General features: G+C 41.7%; 22 pseudogenes; all 22 read left to right on the top strand.

Moving 5' to 3' along the window:
- The first annotated feature begins 156 nt into the window (after positions 1-156).
- LOC142725695 (5S ribosomal RNA) lies at positions 157-275 on the top strand (annotated as a pseudogene).
- Positions 276-528: 253 nt separating this feature from the next.
- LOC142726121 (5S ribosomal RNA) lies at positions 529-647 on the top strand (annotated as a pseudogene).
- A 67-nt stretch (positions 648-714) lies between these two features.
- Positions 715-833, top strand: LOC142725919 (5S ribosomal RNA; annotated as a pseudogene).
- A 253-nt stretch (positions 834-1,086) lies between these two features.
- On the top strand, positions 1,087-1,205 carry LOC142726050 (5S ribosomal RNA; annotated as a pseudogene).
- Positions 1,206-1,458: 253 nt separating this feature from the next.
- LOC142726007 (5S ribosomal RNA) lies at positions 1,459-1,577 on the top strand (annotated as a pseudogene).
- Positions 1,578-1,644: 67 nt separating this feature from the next.
- LOC142725593 (5S ribosomal RNA) lies at positions 1,645-1,763 on the top strand (annotated as a pseudogene).
- A 67-nt stretch (positions 1,764-1,830) lies between these two features.
- LOC142725867 (5S ribosomal RNA) lies at positions 1,831-1,949 on the top strand (annotated as a pseudogene).
- Positions 1,950-2,016: 67 nt separating this feature from the next.
- On the top strand, positions 2,017-2,135 carry LOC142725965 (5S ribosomal RNA; annotated as a pseudogene).
- Positions 2,136-2,202: 67 nt separating this feature from the next.
- On the top strand, positions 2,203-2,321 carry LOC142725955 (5S ribosomal RNA; annotated as a pseudogene).
- Positions 2,322-2,388: 67 nt separating this feature from the next.
- On the top strand, positions 2,389-2,507 carry LOC142726060 (5S ribosomal RNA; annotated as a pseudogene).
- A 67-nt stretch (positions 2,508-2,574) lies between these two features.
- LOC142725817 (5S ribosomal RNA) lies at positions 2,575-2,693 on the top strand (annotated as a pseudogene).
- A 67-nt stretch (positions 2,694-2,760) lies between these two features.
- LOC142726008 (5S ribosomal RNA) lies at positions 2,761-2,879 on the top strand (annotated as a pseudogene).
- An 817-nt stretch (positions 2,880-3,696) lies between these two features.
- Positions 3,697-3,815, top strand: LOC142725592 (5S ribosomal RNA; annotated as a pseudogene).
- Positions 3,816-3,881: 66 nt separating this feature from the next.
- LOC142725816 (5S ribosomal RNA) lies at positions 3,882-4,000 on the top strand (annotated as a pseudogene).
- A 253-nt stretch (positions 4,001-4,253) lies between these two features.
- LOC142725954 (5S ribosomal RNA) lies at positions 4,254-4,372 on the top strand (annotated as a pseudogene).
- A 67-nt stretch (positions 4,373-4,439) lies between these two features.
- On the top strand, positions 4,440-4,558 carry LOC142726059 (5S ribosomal RNA; annotated as a pseudogene).
- A 67-nt stretch (positions 4,559-4,625) lies between these two features.
- On the top strand, positions 4,626-4,744 carry LOC142726085 (5S ribosomal RNA; annotated as a pseudogene).
- A 66-nt stretch (positions 4,745-4,810) lies between these two features.
- On the top strand, positions 4,811-4,930 carry LOC142726093 (5S ribosomal RNA; annotated as a pseudogene).
- A 69-nt stretch (positions 4,931-4,999) lies between these two features.
- On the top strand, positions 5,000-5,118 carry LOC142725877 (5S ribosomal RNA; annotated as a pseudogene).
- A 68-nt stretch (positions 5,119-5,186) lies between these two features.
- Positions 5,187-5,305, top strand: LOC142725852 (5S ribosomal RNA; annotated as a pseudogene).
- Positions 5,306-5,742: 437 nt separating this feature from the next.
- LOC142725742 (5S ribosomal RNA) lies at positions 5,743-5,861 on the top strand (annotated as a pseudogene).
- A 626-nt stretch (positions 5,862-6,487) lies between these two features.
- LOC142725952 (5S ribosomal RNA) lies at positions 6,488-6,606 on the top strand (annotated as a pseudogene).
- The last annotated feature ends 33 nt before the right edge of the window (positions 6,607-6,639 follow it).

The raw sequence follows: 6,639 nt of genomic DNA, 5'->3' as shown, positions 1-6,639 counted from the left end.
TGCTCTCGTCAGATCGCAGAAGTTACACAGCTTAAGGCCTCGCAAGTACCAGTGTGGGAGACTGTCTGGGAATCCGTGTTGTGGTTGACTTTTTATTATGTTGTTTAGATTTTGTTTCACAGTAGATTAAATAGGACTATGGATTAAGGCTTTAATGTCAATGGCCATTCTAAGCTGAATGTCCCTGCTCTCGTCAGATCGCAGAAGTTACACAGTTTAAGGCCTCGCTAGTACCAGTGTGGGAGACTGTCTGGGAATTCGTGGTGCGGTTGACTTTTTATTATGTCGTTTAGATTTTGTTTCACAATAGATTAAATAGGACTATGGATTAAAGCATTTAACGTCAATGGCCATTCTAAGCTGAATGTGCCAGTTCTCGTCAGATTGCAGAAGTTACACAGCTTAAGGCCTCGCTAGTACCAGTGTGGGAGACTGTCTGGGAATCCATGGTGCGGTTGACTTTTTATTATGTCGTTTAGATTTTGTTTCACAATAGATTAAATAGGACTATGGATTAAAGCATTTAACGTCAATGGCCATTCTAAACTGAATGTGCCTGCTCTCGTCAGAACGCAGAAGTTACACAGCTTAATGCCTCGCTAGTACCAGTGTGGGAGACTGTCTGGGAATACGTGGTGCAGTTGAATTTTTATTATGTCGTTTAGATTTTGTTTCACAATCGATTAAAAAGGACTATGGATTAAAGCATTTAATGTCAATGGCCATTCTAAGCTGAATGTCCCTGCTCTCGTCAGATCGCAGAAGTTACACAGCTTAAGGCCTCGCTTGTACGAGTGTGGGAGACTATCTGGGAATCCGTGGTGCGGTTGACTTTTTATTATGTTGTTTAGATTTTGTTTCACAATAGATTAAATAGGACTATGGATTAAAGCTTTTAATGTCAATGGCCATTCTAAGCTGAATGTTCCTGCTCTCGTTAGATCGCAGAAGTTACACAGCTTAACGCCTCGCTAGTACCAGTGTGGGAGACTGTCAGGGAATCCGTGATGCGGTTGAATTTTTATTATGTCGTTTAGATTTTGTTTCACAATCGATTAAAAAGGACTATGGATTAAAGCATTTAATGTCAATGGCCATTCTAAGCTGAATGCCCCTGCTCTCGTCAGATCGCAGAAGTTACACAGCCTAAGGCCTCGCTAGTACCAGTGTGGGAGACTGTCTGGGAATCCGTGGAGCGGTTTACTTTTTATTATGTTGTTTCGATTTTGTTTCACAATCGATTAAAAAGGACTATGGATTAAAGCATTTAACAACAATGGCCATTCTAAGCTGAATGTGCCTGCTCTCGTCAGAACGCAGAAGTTACACAGCTTAAGGCCTCGCTAGTACCAGTGTGGGAGACTGTCTGTGAATCCGTTGTGCGGTTGACTTCTTATTATGTCGTTTAGATTTTGTTTCACAATCGATTAAAAAGGACTATGGATTAAAGCATTTAATGTCAATGGCCATTCTAAGCTGAATGTGCCTGCTCTCGTCAGATCGCAGAAGTTACACAGCTTAAGGCCTCGCTAGTACCAGTGTGGGAGAATGTCTGGGAATCCGTGGTGCGGTTGTCTTTTTATTATGTCGTTTAGATTTTGTTTCACAATCGATTAAAGAGGACTATGGATTAAAGCATTTAATGTCAATGGCCATTCTAAGCTGAATGTGCCTGCTCTCGTCAGATCGCAGAAGTTACACAGCTTAAGGCCTCGCTAGTACCAGTGTGGGAGACTGTCTGGGAATCCGTGGTGCGGTTGACTTTTTATTATGTCGTTTAGATTTTGTTTCACAATAGATTAAATAGGACTATGGATTAAAGCATTTAATGTCAATGGCCATTCTAAGCTGAATGTGCCTGCTCTCGTCAGAACGCAGAAGTTACACAGCTTAAGGCCTCGCTAGTACCAGCGTTGGAGACTGTCTGGGAATGCGTGGTGCGGTTGAATTTTTATTATGTCGTTTAGATTTTGTTTCACAATCGATTAAAAAGGACTATGGATTAAAGCATTTAATGTCAATGGCCATTCTAAGCTGAATGTCCCTGCTCTCGTCAGATCGCAGAAGTTACACAGCTTAAGGCCTCGCTAGTACCAGTGTGTGAGACTGTCTGGGAATCCGTGGTGCGGTTGACTTTTAATTATGTTGTTTAGATTTTGTTTCACAATAGATTAAATAGGACTATGGATTAAGGCTTTTAATGTCAATGGCCATTCTAAGCTGAATGTGCCTGCTCTCGTTAGATCGCAGAAGTTACACAGCTTAAGGCCTCGCTAGTACCAGCGTTGGAGACTGTCTGGGAATCCGTGGTGCGGTTGAATTTTTATTATGTCGTTTAGATTTTGTTTCACAATCGATTAAAAAGGACTATGGATTAAAGCATTTAATGTCAATGGCCATTCTAAGCTGAATGTCCCTGCTCTCGTCAGATCGCAGAAGTTACACAGCTTAAGCCCTCGCTAGTACGAGTGTGGGAGACTGTCTGGGAATCCGTGGTGCGGTTGACTTTTTATTTTGTTGTTTAGATTTTGTTTCACAATAGATTAAATAGGACTATGGATTAAGGCTTTTAATCTCAATGGCCATTCTAAGCTGAATGTGCCTGCTCTCGTCAGATCGCAGAAGTTACACAGCTTAAGGCCTCGCTAGTACCATTGTGGGAGACTGTCTGGGAATCCGTGGTGCGGTTGACTTTTTATTATGTCGTTTAGATTTTGTTTCACAATCAATTAAAAAGGACTATGGATTAAAGCATTTAATGTAAATGGCTATTCTAAGCTGAATGTGCCTGCTCTCGTCAGATCGCAGAAGCTACACAGCTTAAGGCCTTGCTAGTACCAGTGTGGGAGACTGTCTGGGAATCCGTGGTGCGGTTGACTTTTTATTATGTTGTTTAGATTTTGTTTCACAATAGATTAAATAGGACTATGGATTAAGGCTTTTAATGTTAAATGGCCATTCTAAGCTGAATGTGCCTGCTCTCGTCAGATCGCAGAAGTTACACAGCTTAAGGCCTCGCTAATGCCAGTGTGGGAGACTGTCTGGGAATCCGTGGTGCGGTTGACTTTTTATTATGTCGTTTAGATTTTGTTTCACAATCGATTAAAAGGACTATGGATTAAAGCATTTAATGTTCAATGGCCATTCTAAGCTGAATGTGCCTACTCTCGTCAGATCGCAGAAGTTACACAGCTTAAGGACTCGCTAGTACCAGTGTGGGAGACTGTCTGGGAATCCGTGGTGCGGTTGACTTTTTATTATGTCGTTTAGATTTTGTTTCACAATAGATTAAAAAGGACTATGGATTAAAGCAATTTAACAAACAATGGCCATTCTAAGCTGAATGTGCCTGCTCTCGTCAGAACGCAGAAGTTACACAGCTTAAGGCCTCGCTAGTACCAGTGTGGGAGACTGTCTGTGAAATCCGTTGTGCGGTTGACTTCTTTATTATGTCGTTTAGATTTTGTTTCACAATCGATTAAAAAGGACTATGGATTAAAGCATTTAATGTCAATGGCCATTCTAAGCTGAATGTGCCTGCTCTCGTCAGATCGCAGAAGTTCAACAGCTTAAGGCCTCGCTAGTACCAGTGGTGGGAGAATGTCTGGGAATCCGTGGTGCGGTTGTCTTTTTATTATGTCGTTTAGATTTTGTTTCACAATCGATTAAAGAGGACTATGGATTAAAGCATTTAATGTCAATGGCCATTCTAAGCTGAATGTGCCTGCTCTCGTCAGATCGCAGAAGTTACACAGCTTAAGGCCTCGCTAGTACCAGTGTGGGAGACTGTCTGGGAATCCGTGGTGCGGTTGACTTTTTATTATGTCGTTTAGATTTTGTTCACATAAGATTAAATAGGACTATGGATTAAAGCATTTAATGTCAATGGCCATTCTAAGCTGAATGTGCCTGCTCTCGTCAGAACGCAGAAGTTACACAGCTTAAGGCCTCGCTAGTACCAGCGTTGGAGACTGTCTGGGAATCCGTGGTGCGGTTGAATTTTTATTATGTCGTTTAGATTATGTTTCACAATCGATTAAAAAGGACTATGGATTAAAGCATTTAATGTCAATGGCCATTCTAAGCTGAATGTCCCTGCTCTCGTCAGATCGCAGAAAGTTACACAGCTTAAGGCCTCGCTAGTACCAGTGTGTGAGACTGTCTGGGAATCCGTGGTGCGGTGACTTTTAATTATGTTGTTTAGATTTTGTTTCACAATAGATTAAATAGGACTATGGATTAAGGCTTTTAATGTCAATGGCCATTCTAAGCTGAATGTGCCTGCTCTCGTTAGATCGCAGAAGTTACACAGCTTAAGGCCTCGCTAGTACCAGCGTTGGAGACTGTCTGGGAATCCGTGGTGCGGTTGAATTTTTATTATGTCGTTTAGATATTGTTTCACAATCGATTAAAAAGGACTATGGATTAAAGCATTTAATGTCAATGGCCATTCTAAGCTGAATGTCCCTGCTCTCGTCAGATCGCAGAAGTTACACAGCTTAAGCCCTCGCTAGTACGAGTGTGGGAGACTGTCTGGGAATCCGTGGTGCGGTTGACTTTTTATTTTGTTGTTTAGATTTTGTTTCACAATAGATTAAATAGGACTATGGATTAAGGCTTTTAATCTCAATGGCCATTCTAAGCTGAATGTGCCTGCTCTCGTCAGATCGCAGAAGTTCCACAGCTTAAGGCCTCGCTAGTACCATTGTGGGAGACTGTCTGGGAATCCGTGGTGCGGTTGACTTTTTATTATGTCGTTAGATTTTGTTTCACAATCAATTAAAAAGGACTATGGATTAAAGCATTTAATGTCAATGGCTATTCTAAGCTGAATGTGCCTGCTCTCGTCAGAATCGCAGAAGCTACACAGCTTAAGGCCTTGCTAGTACCAGTGTGGGAGACTGTCTGGGAATCCGTGGTGCGGTTGACTTTTTTATTATGTTGTTTAGATTTTGTTTCACAATAGATTAAATAGGGACTATGGATTAAGGCTTTTAATGTTAATGGCCATTCTAAGCTGAATGTGCCTGCTCTCGTCAGATCGCAGAAGTTACACAGCTTAAGGCCTCGCTAATACCAGTGTGGGAGACTGTCTGGGAATCCGTGGTGCGGTTGACTTTTTATTATGTCGTTTAGATTTTGTTTCACAATCGATTAAAAAGGGACTATGGATTAAAGCATTTAATGTCAATGGCCATTCTAAGCTGAATGTGCCTACTCTCGTCAGATCGCAGAAGTTACACAGCTTAAGGCCTCGCTAGTACCAGTGTGGGAGACTGTCTGGGAATCCGTGGTGCGGTTGACTTTTTATTATGTCGTTTAGATTTTGTTTCACAATAGATTAAATAGGACTATGGATTAAAGCATTTAACAACAATGGCCATTCTAAGCTGAATGTGCCTGCTCTCGTCAGAACGCAGAAGTTACACAGCTTAAGGCCTCGCTAGTACCAGTGTGGGAGACTGTCTGTGAATCCGTTGTGCGGTTGACTTCTTATTATGTTGTTTAGATGTTGTTTCACAATCGATTAAAAAGGACTATGGATTAAAGCATTTATGTCAATGGCCATTCTAAGCTGAATGTGCCTGCTCTCGTCAGATCGCAGAAGTTACACAGCTTAAGGCCTCGCTAGTACCAGTGTGGGAGAATGTCTGGAATCCGTGGTGCGGTTGTCTTTTTATTATGTCGTTTAGATTTTGTTTCACAATCGATTAAAGAGGACTATGGATTAAAGCATTTAATGTCAATGGCCATTCTAAGCTGAATGTGCCTGCTCTCGTCAGATCGCAGAAGTTACACAGCTTAAGGCCTCGCTAGTACCAGTGTGGGAGACTGTCTGGGAATCCGTGGTGCGGTTGACTTTTTATTATGTCGTTTAGATTTTGTTTCACAATAGATTAAAAGGACTATGGATTAAAGCATTTAACGTCAATGGGCCATTCTAAGCTGAATGTGCCTGGCTTTGGGCAGAACGCAGAAGTTACACAGCTTAAGGCCTCGCTAGTACCAGTGTGGGAGACTGTCTGGGAATCCGTGGTGCGGTTGACTTTTTATTATGTCGTTTAGATTTTGTTTCACAATAGATTAAATAGGACTATGGATTAAAGCATTTTATGTCAATGGCCATTCTAAGCTGAATGTGCTGCTCTCGTCAGAACGCAGAAGTTACACAGCTTAAGGCCTCGCTAGTACCAGCGTTGGAGACTGTCTGGGAATCCGTGGTGCGGTTGAATTTTATTATGTCGTTTAGATTTTTGTTTCACAATCGATTAAAAAGGACTATGGATTAAAGCATTTAATGTCAAATGGCCATTCTAAGCTGAATTGTCCCTGCTCTCGTCAGATCGCAGAAGTTACACAGCTTAAGGCCTCGCTAGTACCAGTGTGTGAGACTGTCTGGGAATCCGTGGTGCGGTTGACTTTTAATTATGTTGTTTAGATTTTGTTTCACAATAGATTAATAGGACTATGGATTAAGGCGTTTAATGTCAATGGCCATTCTAAGCTGAATGTGCCTGCTCTCGTTAGATCGCAGAAGTTACACAGCTTAAGGCCTCGCTAGTACCAGCGTTGGAGACTGTCTGGGAATCCGTGGTGCGGTTGAATTTTTATTTATGTCGTTTAGATTTTGTTTCACAA

Source organism: Rhinoderma darwinii, unplaced genomic scaffold (genome assembly GCF_050947455.1).
Source record: "Rhinoderma darwinii isolate aRhiDar2 unplaced genomic scaffold, aRhiDar2.hap1 Scaffold_609, whole genome shotgun sequence".
Lineage (NCBI taxonomy): Eukaryota > Metazoa > Chordata > Amphibia > Anura > Rhinodermatidae > Rhinoderma > Rhinoderma darwinii.
Note: the sequence above shows the minus strand (reverse complement) of the source record. Positions and strands in the feature narration are given on the sequence as shown.